Source organism: Parus major, chromosome 2 (assembly GCF_001522545.3).
Source record: "Parus major isolate Abel chromosome 2, Parus_major1.1, whole genome shotgun sequence".
Lineage (NCBI taxonomy): Eukaryota > Metazoa > Chordata > Aves > Passeriformes > Paridae > Parus > Parus major.
The window spans coordinates 89,327,354-89,343,499 of record NC_031769.1 but is presented as its reverse complement, the minus strand read 5'-3'; positions in this window follow the sequence as shown (position 1 = coordinate 89,343,499).

Here is a 16,146-nt window from a genome sequence, read left to right as displayed (position 1 = left end):
CAAAATCCCTCAAAGAAGCAGGGGTCTACAACTGTAAATCATCCCAGTATGTGAAGGACCCAGACCCTGTGCGACTGGTTGCTCAGAGAGGACTAAGAAAAAACTTGAGCAGCTATTTTTCTGATGTCTCAGTGTGTCCTTTGAGAAGAGTAAATATGAATAAGCTGGGGCACTATAAGATGTTGCTTAAGCCAAGGAAAATTGCTTTAGAGAAGCCCCTCTGTGCTGCTGTGGAAGAGAAGATGCTTGTCATGTGGGAGCCCAGCTCGAGAGACTTTCATTCTCTCACTATGGTTGTGAACTAAAGTCCTGACTAAAATCCCAAGACATGCACTGATAGCTGGAGGCACAGCCTGCTTCACAGACACACATTCATCCTTCAGGTTAGCTCACCAAAAGTAAAGAAGTCTAATAATCTTGACTTTGAGGTGGATCTTTTCTAGTGAAGTGACACTTCAGATTTGGGGAAGAACAGAGATTCACAGCAGGAATCAACTTGCAAATGAATTTATGGCATTTAATGTTCTTGTAGAACCTCAATAATGTTGAGGGGGAAGGCATGATAAGATAAGTAAGATTTTGAAAACTGGAACCTCTTTATTTACCAAGACGGCTTCATTTGATTCCACAAAGCTTTTGAGGGGAACATCTGGGCGAAAACTGTGAACTCTAAAAGGCATTGACTTTTCCAGAGAATAAATTTCATCAACACTTTACTGAAGAGACTATCCATTTCTCCAGGTATGCAGTCAGATGCTACAGCTGTGAGGTTGTTGTGGAATATAAAGTTTTAATGGGAACAATTGCAATTGCACAACTGAAACATCATGATATGGGTATGTCACCAACTCAGAAAGCTGCATGTCCAAGAGATCAAATTGCAACAATATTAAAACTCCTTTTCTGTTCTTACTGGAAATGAACGGAACCTTGCATCCTTGGATGTCATTCTATGACTTAGTCTCGTTATTGAATTGTTGTCTGATTCTGGCATTATATTGTTGCTTTGATCAGAGTGTGAGGAGGATGCAATATTTGCTGGAGCTCTCACGTTTTTTCAATAAGCTCTTTGATTTCTATAGATGAGTATTAGAGTGCTTGTATCATAAGCCACAGTGCAGAAAACAAAGAGAATATAAGAAATTTGAGAAGACATTCCTAGTTTTCAGTTTTTTGTAAAGATGGTCTGTTCTAAATTCTTCCTCCTAAGCCGAGCACTTTGTTCTCTGTCTCTCTCTTCCTCCACACTTTTTCTTTCCTCTGAGTTACTGTCTGAACAGCTCATGCCCATGCACACACAGTCTGTCTCTCAGGAAAGTGTGATGTGGCTTATAAGGGTCTAGTTAATTCCTTTGCATCAGTGCTAAATATTAAACTGTGTCATACACCTGTCATATCTTCAAAAGTCCTGAAGATAGTTAATACTCTTTTCAAATTAAGAACCACATTGTTTCACAAGAATGGGCTACTTTGTCTAACTACAGTGAAGTCATCATAAATTCCTGGGAAATATGTCAAGACATTGGCAAAACGTGTCCTATTAAAAAAAGTGGAGAAGTAACCACATAAAATATCTGTGAGAAGTCCAGGATGTCCTTAACCAGAAGTAGCCAATCAATCAGTAAAATTAAAACTAGTTGTGTTGAGACATGTGAAGGTAGTTTCTATCTCAATATATTAATAGGGGAACATGATGAGGTTTTGCCAGTGTGATAATGAACATCTGGTTCATATTTGTAAACCAGTTAGACACTCATTTATATTTCAGCTGTGTGTTTGCCTTTTTGCCTTATTAGTTGAAAAGGGGTGATATTCTACAAATAAGGTATATTTTATTAAAGTATCTTTTATTTTATTAAAATAAAATATATTTTAATAAAATATACCTTATACTAATTATATTATATCACAAAGTATTTTAAAGTATTATAATAAAATATACCTTGTACCCTTTACATTAATCACAAAGTATTTTCCCTTTGTAGTTTTAGCTGCTGTTTAATGTCAGCATGGATCTTTGCATTTTTGAAGGGTGAAATTTGGTCCAGAGCAGCCATGATCAGGTAGGGCAGGAGGGGTGAGAGGGCTGTGCAGTTGAATGACAGGTCAGTGTCATGTGAACTGAAGCATGCACACTGTATGAGGCCATGGTAATCATGGGGAAGGGATTCAACTCCCTTTGTTTTCTCTCCTTACCCAATAAATTAATGCTTGAAAAACGTCAGCCAGATTTTTTAGTTCTATAGGTACTTTAATGCACTCGTGAATTTTTGATATAATCAGAAATACATGCAAAATATTACAGTCTTGTGTGTATTACCAAAGTAGCTGTGCTTGGGTGTCTTCATGTTACACCAGGATTTCAGAATAGCCTTTTCAGAAATTAGAATCAACCAAGTCAGATCAGGTCATAATGTTAAGTATACAGTATCTTGAGGGAAACTCAATCAAACCCAACCAAACTTTTTATAAGGCATCACAAATCATCCTGTATTAGCATCACATGGATTATTTATGAAAATGCTGTTGCTTGTCTGACAACGTAGGTGACATTACCTCTGGAGGATGAGCATCACCATGGCAAAACAGACATGTCACCATTAGACATTAGTCTACTGTAACTAATTTATAAGGCTGTCCTGTAATTTGTTTTGATCAGGCAGCCTGAATATAGTTGAAGGGGATGAAAGGGAGGAGGGAGTGCAGGCAGGGAGGAGAGAGAAAGAAAATCCAGTATTATTATTAACTAGAGAACTCAAAACTGCAAAAAATAGTGAAAGAAAATGTGTAGCAATTTTTTCATCTCTCTAACTTCTGTTTTTACACACAGACATAGATCAGAACCTCTAATACAAGTTTTCTCTCTTGGTTGTGGAAATTTTCCCCAATTTTTTCTGTCTTTTCTATGCTTTAAATTTTTTTAAGATACCATATGAAAACTATTCCCCTGCTTGTATTTTTTATTTTTTTTTTAAACAAAGTACAGGTTTAGTCCAAAAGTGACTGTGAAAATATCACCAGAGTTAATCATGTTACAGTGAATGTTATATCAAGTCTGTCTGTCAGGAAGAAAAAGGGGGTGCTTCAAACTAAGGCTTACAAGCCAAAGCCAACATGTAAACGTGCAGGCTTTGGTCTGTGTTGCTTCTTATAGCATAAGAATAGCTTATAATAACATAGCAAATTCTTCAGTGGAATTTTGCAGTTTAAGTCATCTTTTTTTCTAAGGCTAGCTGATAAATAACATTAAATAAGAAAGAAAGAATCAATAGGATATGCATGAATATTAAATAGTGAACATTTCTTCAACTGTAGTTGATAACTGGTAAAAGGAGATGAGAAGGTGCCATAATTACATAACAACATCTCTATAATTTCATAATAAAGTCTCTATAATGACATAATAGTATTTCTGACCATAAATGACCTTGAGAGAATTTCTTGCCATAGATCTTGCTTGTGCCTGTGTTGGGATACAAAGCATTCTTTTGAGCTAAAGTTTGCAAGGCTGTGGCTCCAAATTAAAACTCAGTTTTAAAGGAACGCATTTTCCCTAGGAAAATGAATGCTGTTCTTAAAGGAAAGGTATTCTGTTCAGAGCTGGGGCAATGAAGGAGGATATCAATCATTCAGGGAAATTACCAGCATTTAAAGGGCTTCAGAAGAGGGTTTTAAAGATTTCCAAAGTGTTCCAAAGAAAACTATTCTGCAATCTGAGAAAATGCTGCAGTTGACACAGAAACTGAAAAATTTTAAGCCAGAACTCTGTTTAGCTGTAGTAAAAGAAACCAAGGGGTTACTAAATATTTTATTTAGTTATGTATTTATTTATTTATTTATTTACTTATTTATTTATTGCAACATGCGCAACTGTACTTCTTTTTTTCGGTTTTCTTTCAGAATGTCACAGCTGCAGAGTAGCCTATACTGCAGTATTATATCACTATTAATTCAAGTAAGTAGAGAGTTAACAGTAAAACATAAATGAGCTTTGCTTTGTATTTGGAAGAATGTGTGGTTATGAAGAAAGGGATCACTTATTTGGAAGATTTATTCCTCTTCTCATGAGCAGACATATCAACTGTTAACATTTTTGCTCTAAAAAATCCTATCAAAATTTTCCTCTCCTCTTCCCCAAACTTTACCAGACATTATGTAAACTTAGAGGAAAAACTGCTTCTGTCAGAATGTCTTATCTAAATAGGAAAATTAAGAATAATTTTTAAAAAAATAGGGGAAAGATGGGGGATAAAGAAAGTACCAAGAACAAGGCCTGCTGATATTAATTAGATTTACTTTTCCACTTGTATTTTGGCTACTCTGAAAAACTCAGGAGGAAAACAAGAAAACTACATGGGCATAATTTGTCTGGTGGCAATGTGAGCTTTTGCTCTATAGTCATGTGAAAATGATTTCTTATTTTTACCTTCTAGTGTTCAAGTTTCATGCCATGGTTTCTGGATCCAAAACCATGTCTGGCTATGTCTCAGAACTTTAAAATTTTGGTAGGCACATTTGAAAGCAAAAGAAATGGGCTGAAGAAGGGAAAAGACGCATTAGCTCTTTCAGCAGTTATAAAATGTATTTGTTCTATTTAAATAGTGTTACAAAATGCCACCAACTTCTAGGAAAGCATGTGTTTCCATCAAAATAACTTAGCATAATCTTATTTGCTTGAGCCAGTTTTTCTGGTAAATTTTTATTAATTTTGGTAGGTCCAGTTTTCTTTAGTCCCAGGTGCAATATTCTTCAGTCCTCCAAGCGAACCTTTGGCATCACTGGGAATGATGCAGTGTATTCTCCTATTTTTATTCTCTGATTACCAATGTATTCAAATAACATAGCAGCATGGTATGTGTTCTTCCTGTCCTTTCAAATCCTTAAATTCTGGTCTAGTTGCAAGACAGTTTTTACTGTATATTAGTCAAGTTCTTAAAAAAATTCCAAACCCCAAAACCTAGAAATATATTCTCTAGAGTTGCCATCTATATCTCCTCTATAATAGTAATTAAATTCAATGGTAATAAGAAATTAATTGATATTGCCATTATGTCTTGTATGGGCAAGCCTTTTGGAATACCTACTATGAAAAAAATAAAAAATTAAGACAGATTTTTCTTAGCCCAAATAATGACAAAATTAAGCAGATTTTTCTGTACATTATACACAAAGCTACATTGCTCCCAGATAGTTATTGTCCATAGTTATTTGAAAATCCAAGTCTAACATGTGCTATTCAAATAATCTGGTGTTCAGATACATCTAAATATATCAAGTTAGGACATAAGCCTGGTGTATATATTTAGTCTTTAAGGAATATTATTGTGTGTCATCACCATTCTAAAGTGACCTTTACATTGCACAGAATGCAAATAGGAGCAGCAAAAATATACCCCCTGTACACACATTTCTGACTTTGTAGATTTCTTGCTTTTCCTCATACACTAAATTGTCGTGTTACAGCTCGTAAAATTTCAACATAAACCAAAAAAATGCTTCAGCAGAACATTCACCTTTATGGAAACACACCTTTTATGCTTTCTCGTGTAGAATTCTAATTCTGGGCTTTGTTTTCCAGCATCGATACACAGTAGCATATATAAATACACATGCATACAATATTCTTTTTAATCTTGGGCACAAAACTTCAGAAAAGTAAAAGTATGTCTCACTGTATGCAAAAGTAAAGCACAGTAAATTAGTCTTCACAAAACTCCACGATGTTGCCGTGGGGTTGATTTCAGCCAATAGATGAAACAGTTTGCTTAAAATTAGGCTGGGTATTGCAGCAGCTTGAAGTGCACATATAATATTAGAAACCTACTAATACTTTTACAGTTTATTATTTTTCTTTCCCCTAACAGCAAGATGCACTATTGCCTTTTGTGACAATTTTTACAGCAAATTTAATTTTTTAAAAAAGCTACTTTTGCTACAAAAGTTCTGTTCATTGTATTTAAGTCTGTAGTAAAATTTCTAGTTCATTCAATAACTGAATGGTAAGACAGTGGTGCTGGGGGTCACAGCAAGACTGAAGAATACATTAAGAAAAAACTTTGAAATAGTTTTGAAAAACCATTTGTAGCATGCTAAAATTCTCTTTTTGAGAAAGACATTATCAGACTCCTGTTTATGAACAATCCTTTGAACATGAGGTATCATAATGTGAGAGTACTATAAATGTTTAGTAGCAGTAGAACATGAAAAGTTTGCTTTTTTTGTGGTACTAGGTTAATAGAAGATGCTCAGAAAGCTTCCTTCCACAAATAGGAGCTACAATGTTTGTCTTTAATTAGACGCCCTTTCCTAAAATTCCCAAAATAACATTTCTTGCAAAAAGATGAATTATCAAAATAATTTCACTAATAAACCAATTTACAAGTATCATCCCAATGAGAATTTGTGTCTAATAAAAATGCTTGTGGAGGGCTTTTTGTTTTATTTTACTTATGATAAGCCAGTACATTTGGAAGATGAATAACAACATTAATATCGGTGCTGGGTTATTTGAAAGCTAAGCTTTATGTGCTGTTCATTATCAGACCTGACTAAATCTTTCAGAATGTGAGATTCTTGTTTATTTTTCTCTGTTTCAATTAGCTGCACAGTGAGATGCAGAATATCTCCTCTTACAGAAGACAGAGGTTTGTGACAAGAAAATTGCAAATAACGTTTGGTATGGACACATGTGCCACAAAATATCCGAGATTTGACATTCATCTTCATGTAGAAATTCTGAAAACTGTTTTTTGTTTGCCCCATTAGGGGAACCTGAGCAGTTCCTCTGTCCTGGGGGTGGGTATATAAGGAGACATCTCCATTGATGGAACTTTACTGCTGTTTCTTACCCACAGTTGCCCCTAGGAGTTCAGAGGGAATAATCTGGGCTGCACCATTCCTCTGCACTTTCCCCTCTAAGTCTCAGTTACTGTGAAAAGGATAGCCAGGCCAAAAAAGCATAAAGCATGCAAGAAAAATTTGTATCAGTAGAAGCACTGCCATGGTTTTTGTGAACTGCAATCACAAAATGGAGAAATTGCTTAATCTCTGTCTGGGCAAATACATTTTGAGAAAAAAACCCACACCTTCACATTTTGAGCACCTCTCCCTTCATTTCCTCTTTTGTTCACAGTGGAAAAGCATAGGGACTTGCAGTGCAGAATCTATGACTTTCCAGAGAGGTAAAATATATTTCTGAAACTGCATATGCCCCACTTTCTTCAGCTGAGAAATTTAGGTAAAATATTTCCTGAACCCAAAAGAGTGTTAGATAATATCCAATAAAACAACGTCAGGAAGTCTTTTTTTTTATGAAGTGTTTGAGAAAAGTGGTAACAAAATATTATTATTTATTAATCAAATAACCAATTATTTATTCATCAAAGGAAATGAACACAGAGCTCCTGTTACCTACATCATGTCTTAATTCTCTGTTTCATATCCTGGTATTTGTAATTAGGGAAATGAATATTACTGGTTTGTCTAAGAGATGAAAATATGCCTCCTTGAAAAAATGCAACATAATTATAATATTCACTATAGAAATGATGCAAGATGAAAACTTGAATTCAGTGCAAACCATCACAGGTCTCATATTGATGACAATATGCAAAATAATATATAAAATAACTTTCAAAATAAACTTTAGTTTTTGTCAGCAATAATGCATTTGTACTCTACTTCTATGTGAAATAGATTTTATGGTGTTAATAAACCATTTCAGCTCAGAGTGCAATCTTCCCTTTAGTGGTGACATTAAATTTTGTAGATTGCTTGTATTTGCTTTATCTGGCTGTCTCTTTTCATAAAATTTGGAGGAATTTAACCTTTGAGGCCCTAATATATGAGCTGCATTTGACTGAAATTGGTAAATTGTTTTGAAAGTTATTGTAAGGAGAGGGAAAACTGTTTGCCAGATGTACAAAACAAGAAGGCAGTCATATGGGCTCATTTCTAAAAAATACAATGAAAAACAATGGCTGGTTATTAAGCTAAGCTTTTGGTTTGTGTCATATCATATTTTTTTTTTTCATATAAGAGACACATGTTCAATTTGTTTGACATAAAATTATTATTATTATTATTATTATTATTATTATTATTATTATTAGTAGTAGTAGTAGTAGTAGTAGTAGTAGTAGTAGTAGAAGTAGTAGTAGTAGTGGTAGTAGTAGCTGTGAAACAACTTCAACGCACAGAAAATGTTCAGGACACACATCACCTGGTTGATTACTTTTCCTCAGCTATTACTTGTATACCTTAGACCAGTAGTAATACTGTTGTGATGGTACTGTCACACTAAGTTTTCTTCAGTGAAATAAGGAATTACTTATACTTCACCTGAAATAAATATGAATCTTGAAGAATAACTTTTCCCAATGAATCTGAAGCAGCCATTTGATTTGGACCAAATATGTTTAGAAACATATGGGCCCAAGATATGTAGGATTGGGAGGGACCAGTTATGACATCAAACACACTTAGGTCACCAGATTTTCCCAGTACAGTAAAAAGCAGTCATTAGGCATCTCATTCTGAAGAGTTTCCAGAAGTTGTCCTTTCTTTGTGTGACACACGTAAGTGGAGTTGTAAATTCTGCTTTACCTTCTTCTCAGCCGCAGCTAATTTGTAATTCTTAAGAAATGGGTGGATACCACACTGTTTTCCTTGTCCTGTGTTAAAACCATTAATGGGTATCAGAAAAAAACTCCAATAGCAAGGTAACCCCATTTTGCTCTGTACTCATTGAGCAAGGTGATCCCATACACATAATAGGCAATCTGTTTCCTCTTTTTAACCAGAAGACAATAATGTCCCACCTGTTGTTTTAATTCTTTCCTGATGAGTAGAAGTGGCACTGAGTGACATGATTTAGTGGTGGATTTGGCAGTGCTGGGTTAACAGTTAGACATGATGAGGTCTTTTCCATCCTAAACCATTTTACGATTCTGTGACTGCAAATGCTGGCACTCCTAGACCAAGAGATATGTATAGAAAAAATTAGATTACAGTTTCAAAATGAAAACAGAAGACAAGAAAATAGGTAAGTAGAAACTTGCAAATTGAACAAGTGTGTGGAAGGATTGAAAGCTGCAGCCTGAAGATATTGACCAGTCCTTAGTTCCCAGACAATTAAAATGCAAAAGGAAAGAAGTGTTTTCTTTATCTGCTAAAGTCTGCTATGCAGGTAGCTGGTCCTATAGACTGACAGAAACAGAATGTTATCTGTCTTCTACATCCCTTTTCTTTTTAGGTATTGACCCAGCTTCCAGGAATTAAACCTGTATAGTGAGGACTCTTACTTTTATCAAAAGCATAGGCTCCTTCCAAAATAATTAAGGTGTCTTCCTAAATTTCAGAGCAGAATGTACATTGGTGCATTTTGTAAGTCCTCCTTAAGGGTAAATCAATGGACCTGAAGAAATCTAAGGTAAGACCAATGACTTCTGCAAAACAGTGAAGTCTGTTAATGGTGAGGTGGACAGAGGTTAGATTGATCTTAATAATTGTTTTATTTATTTATTTATTTATGAATTCAGTTGAATTGCAAATTTGCTAACAATCCATATGAGTAAAGTATAGAGCTATTTTTATTAAGCAATCTAACACTTACTACCATCTGATTCCTATTATTTAACCTATGACTTTCAAGGATTAGGATTTTCACATTGCAGCAGTTTCATTTCACCAATATCATTTAGACCATTTGGAATCTGAAAAGATAATATTCCCGTAGATTTCCTTATGGTTGTCGCAGAATCACTGAATTGTTAGGTCTGGAAAATACCCCATCTAGTCCAACCCCCCTGCCAAGGTAGGGTCACCTAGAACAGCTGACATAGGAACACTTTTAGTTGTGTTTGGAATGTCTCCAGAAAGACTCTACAACCTCCCTTGGCAGCCTGCTCCAGTGCTCTGCCACCCTTAACATATAGAAGTTCCTCCTCATGTTGAGGAACATCTTGTGTTTTAGGTTATGACTACTGTTCCTCATCCTGTTTCTGGGTACCACCAAAAAGAGTCTGGCACCAACCTCTTGACACCCACCTTTGAGATATTTAAATGCATTAATGAGATCCCCTCCCAGTCTTCTCTTTTCTAGGCTGAATAGGCCCAGCTTGCTGAGCCTCTCCTTATAAGAGATGCTCCAGACCCCTCATCATCTTTGTGGCCTCTGCCGGACCCTCTCCAGTAGCTTCTTGTCTTTCTTGTGCTGAGGAACCCAGAACTGGACACAGCACTCCAGATGTGGCCTCACCAGGGCTGAGTAGTGTTAAGTGATCATCCTTGTTCTTCTAAAGGACTCCAACAGCAAAGGCTTCAGACCTGAGTTTGTTTAACTCTATAGCATGTATCAGATCACACCAATAAGAATTTTTTTTTTTTTTACATTCTTCCAGAATTTGGGCATCAACAAGATCCTCTGATAAGTCCTGCATAGAAAAGGGGTATTTTGGAGAATCCTTCTAATTCTTCTCCACAAGGAAAACAGATGGAAAACATGTGCTGAGTTCTCCTACTACAAGTTTATCTTCTTTGAACATTCCTTCTATATTTGGTTACTTACTGGCCCTACAGGTGCTTTGGCAACTTTCCTGTTCCTGATGTGTTTAAAATAGGCTTTATTAATTTTATGTCTTTTGGACATTTTCCCTCAAGCTCTTTCTTCTCTTCTTTTGTGCTTTTAATTTTCATCTGTTGTGTTCGGTATAGCATCATAAGTCTTTACAGAAGTCTGCCATACCATGAAAAGGATTCACATGAATTTCAGTTCTACAAGGACAGCTGCTCTGAATAAATACCTTTGCTGCTACTGTGGAAAGGAAGCCAATAAAAACCGCTGCAGGAAAAGTACAGGCTCTCCTCCACTAACACTTCAGTGGTAAGAAAGAATTGTGGATAAGAAACTGGTATTTGCATGGCTGAGGACCAATGACTGATTAATCAGCATCCTTATGGTAAGGAAAAGCTGGGTGGAGTTGGTCATCAGGGTGTAAGAACTCTTGCTGTGTGAACCAGAACCAGCTTACCTACATTTTGGACACTTGACATCTCTGTAGCTATGACACATTCATGGTGTGGAGGGTGAGAGAACACTAAAAATCAAAAGGATGAATCCAACACAGTCTCACATTTAATCAATGCTTTAGTCAACATTTTGACTTTAAATGTCTCATTCACTATTTTGAAATCTTAGCATTGCACTGGTCCAAGGAACTATCTATCTTCTGCTTGATTTCTCCAAGGGCGTATTGCTGACATATGTACTTATTTGACAGAATAATTTCTGATCCCAGAAACTATTTAAATATTGTTAGTTGTTTGTTTGCTGTTGGTTTGGTTTCTTCCTTAATTATAGGTTTATTCCTTAATTATTTTGTGTTTCTGTATATGCAGTATGCTTTTTAATTTTAGTCACTGTGCAGTGCCAAATTCATAATTTGGTGTAGGTTTGACATTTATTTTATCACTATTTATATTAGTTAATTATAGAAGTTATTAGATTTTATTATTTTAAATAAAATTAATAGAACATACCATAAAGAATTATCTTTTTTTTTTTTTTTTTTTTTTTTTTTTTTTTTTTTTTTTCCCCTGATATGAAAACCTTATTATCAGACCTTGGGAAAACACAAGGGGGAGCACAAGGTAGGACAGAAAATGTTTTTCACTGGCATATATTGTTGCGAGACAATGAAATCTGAATATTGCCTATCCTGATCCCCACTGGGATGCCTGAGTCCACAGAATGATCCTAATTGAATTTTCCCTGCCTAAATGGAGTATGCCCTGTTGTGAACCTGCTTTGAGCATGATGACAGGATGGGATGTCTCAGAGCATCACTTCTGTGAGACCCAGGGCCTTCCTTCTATTACCTCTATTATCTAAACAAATAACCTTGGACAAATCAATTTACATTAATCCAGCCTCGTGGTTTAAGCCTCTCTCCTTTCCTTTAAAATATCTCAATCAAGTTTCAAGTGAAATTTATTGAACAGTTATCTCTTAAAATGTGTCTAGGTATTACAAGAGAAACTTGTAATACTGTAAATTACTGTAAAAGTGTAATTTTTTTATTAAAAACATAGAGATGTTTACAAGGGTAAATTAATGCATGGGTCATAGCAAGTTCTTTCTGCTTTGTTACACTGACCACAGAATCCCTTAAGAACACTCATGTTTTCATTTATGCTAAACCTAGTTGGTTAGTGAGATTAATCTTGGATTTTTACTGTTTTCTTCTTTCATTAAGCACATGAAGGGCTTATTATTTCAGATTTTGCTGTAGAAAATGAAAAATCTGCACTCACAGTGAGCTTCAGCCATGCTCACTGAACTAATCACACAAGATTATTTTTCTATGATACTTCCTATGTACATGTGCTTTAAATAGCAGTATGAACAATGGTTCTTCAAATCTATGGGAAAGTTTTTTGGTTTAGTCTATAAAGGATTTTATCTATAAATTAATCTAATGTAGCTTTTTCATATTTTGAAAATTACTGATCAGTGCATGATTATTTTCACACATCCCAAATTAATCCATAATCTGTGTTAGTGTAATAATTCTTATTCTTTATAGAAGTTATAGGAGCTTTATGCATAAGAATAGCCATGTTGTCCAGTTAAGCTTTTGTGTATAGTATATTTTAGCTATTTTTCTTCTGATTTCATATTCAATGAGTAGAGACTAGGCACTGACAAGGGACACTAGGAGCTCTCTCTTATCCAGGCTGAACAGCCTCAAGTCACGCAGCCTCTGTTCACGGGAGGAGTTGTTTCAGCCCTCTGACCATTTTTGTTGCTGTGCTAAGGACACACATGGTTGTTTTATACTTTTTGAATTACAGCAAAGAAATTGCTGGCCTTATCTGTGTGGCAGACACAACAGAAGTTCAAAGATTTTCTAAAAATGTGAAAAATTGAATCTGTCATTGCAGTGTTTGTAATCTTACAGCATTTTTTTTATCAGTCCTGCAAGAGTAAGGAAGTATTCTTCAGTTAAAACCAAGGGAGTTATGGCTGAAAATTTCATACCAGCTTCAAGTTTTTCTGTTCTCCCTAGGAAGTTTAGCTTTCTTTACATTTTCTCAGTGGCACCAGGATGCTCTTCAGCGACCCTTCTTTATCCTCAAGCACTGATTCTGGATTGCATAGGGCAATCAGCATCCCAGGTACATTTTTCCTGTCTTCTGATACAAAGATAAACCTTGAAAACCCCACCAAAATCCTTCTGGAAATATTCCAGTGGTTAGAGACAACACATGGAATAAGAAATGCCTCAGCTGGGTGAGGTGTGATCACCTTGCCCTCACCAGGACTGGTGGTGTCATAGCTCAATGGCTTCCTGTATATTTGGCTCTGGTAGCTCTGCACAGCCTTTCAGGCTGCAGGGCAGACCTTAGACAAAATTATTATCATAAAACCCTCAGCTGATTTCTTTGTGCTGCACTCTAGTCTCTATAGTGAAAGTTTTATCACTTCCCTCATATTTTAATTGTATCCACTCTACAGATGGTAGCAAGATGTCCAAACCAATGACATGACTCGACAAGCCTTTCAAAAAATTGTGGTGACTGGGTTGTATCTCTTGATGTGGGAGAGGAAAAAGGAGAGTAAATGAGAAGAAAAAGTAAGAAGTTTCTTCCCATGCACTTTTCTCCCCAACAAAGCAAAAAGGTGAAGATTGTATAACCTCTTTAGCCTGCTGCCTGTTTATGCAGTAAATCTATACCAGGAGGAGATTTATTAATTTAACTGTGGTCTTGCATATAAGAATGATATGGGCAGTCTCAGAACGTATTTATTAATCTAATAGAGTGATTTATTGGAAATGTCTGCTAACCATATTTTGTAGTTTAGATTTTTTTTCCCCCCTAATATTGATAGTTTTTCCCTTTCTATTTAAAAAAGACAATCCTGTAGACCCAAACAATAAAAAAAACAACCTCTTTAGCTTGATGACATAATTTGGCAATCAGCAAATTAGAACAGCATGTTGCTTCTGATGAAAAAATATTAAATATGTGTCTCATAACTCTGCTGCTGAGCTTTAGTTAAACACATAACCTTTATTTGAACTTATCTCATTAATCATGGGGAAAAACGTAGCTATTTCACATATGGGACTATGGAAAAAGATAGCATGGTCATTTACCACTGTGGAGTGCTCACTCCCCAAAGAAGAAAGATAATTTCTGCAAGGAGAGTTGACAAGGTACAGGTTAAGTACCCACACTGGCTTTCCCCAGGAAAGCTCATGAAAATGAGTACGTTTTTTCCCTTGAAAATTACTAAAGGCTCTCCCTATTAGAGCTTGTTAAAAGCTGTTAAAAATATCTCAAATTGTGCAGAATTTTTCTTTTCAATGTGACATCAGTTTGCTATGATGGAGCCCCAAACTGTCTTCTTTTCATTTGCAGTCACTATCTCATTTTTCTTGTACTTATATCTGCAGCCTCCAGTTTCACACAGACAACTAACTAGTTTCTCAGGTTTTTACCCAGTTAGGTATTCCACTACCTTGTTTTCCTGCCCCAAGTTTTGCAGCATCCACCAGCCACTGTTTATTTGACTTTTACCAACCTTCTGCTCCTGAGTGTTTGAGGCTGGATCATTGCTAGATGCTGTGACCCTAAAGAAAGCAATGCCCTGTGAGTTTAAAAAATGACCCTATGCTACTGAAACACTCTATACAAACCCTCCCTGAGGGACAAGCACAGTACAGTGTTACACTGAAATGTTTCTATTTCCTTCTGCAAAAATGTACAGGTCCGGGATTCTCCTAACAAATCAAATCCCCGGCTCAGTCCACTCTGACATATGCGGAGATTAAATTTCATCCTCCTAATGATATGGGAATTTGGGAAATTAACATTCAAAGCTTTTATTTCTAAGAGGAGTGGTATGCCTGTCAGTTCCAAATGATGACATGTGTGATAAGACTGTGATCTTACTGAGTTTTCTTAGGAAACCAAAGCAAGTGTATTTTAGTTATATACGCTTAACACTAATCACCTTCTCAGGGAACCACTCATAGGCTGCCCTCCATCTGTGAGGACTATGTATTTGGGCTGTAGGTAAGGCATAAGACTATGCAAATATGATTAGTAGGCAGTGCTGGGTGTTACTTTCTTCATTTTGGCGTGTTTTTTCTGTTAAATAAGAATGCTGCTAATGCAAATATCTCCAAAGATGTGTAATACCTTGAACACCAAGCTCTTTAAGTACAAAATACAGTCATAGATTGACTGAGGTTGAAAAAAGCCCTTAAGGCCATGGAATCCAACTGTTAGCCTAACACTTCCAGGTCCACAAGTGCTGCATCTACATGTTTAAATGTCTTCTGGTTTGGTGGCTCAACCACTTCACTGGGAATCCCATTCTTATGCTTTATAACACTTCCAGTGATGAATTTTTTCCTAGTATCCAATGTAAATATCCCCTGGCCCAATTTGAGGCTGTTTCCTCCTATTCTATCTCTCCTACTAGAAAGGACCAGTACAAGTATTTGAAAGATAAAGCTTTTGGCTATGTATGTCCCTTTTTTAATTTCCTAAGTAAATTGTAATGTAAATTGTATGTAAAGTATTGTTAAAGTATGTTAAAGTAAATTATATGTTAGTGCCAAATAAGGCCTGTGCAGCACTGTAGACTGGCATGATAGGAACAAAGATTTTACTATGAATCATCAGATAAATGCTTTGGGACCCCCAAAGATTTGGAGTCTTCTGCTGGAATTGCAGACTCAATTCCAGTGAGTGCCTGGAAAGCAAGGATTCAATGCCTAAATGTCTCTTATTCCAGATAAGTGATCAAATTTACCAGGCCATGTAGTCAACAGCTTTTCTTTGGTCTCAGTGAATGTTGAAATACTGATGTAACATGGAAGATTCCTAGTGAGGCAGAGAATACTCTCTACAGTATTCCCCTGGGATGGAAATTCAAGTCTGTCCTCTAAAACACAGAGAATGCACTTTGAAGTCAGGGGTGCCACTGTTTCTGATGATTGATTGCAGCATGAGTTTTCAGCAGCTCTAGGGCTTTGCTTCCTCTTGATGTTTGCAGAAGAAGAGTTTAGTAAAAAATCACACTAATTAAAAAAAAACAAAAGTAGAAGTAGCTGCCCTTTTTGCTGGTTTTCA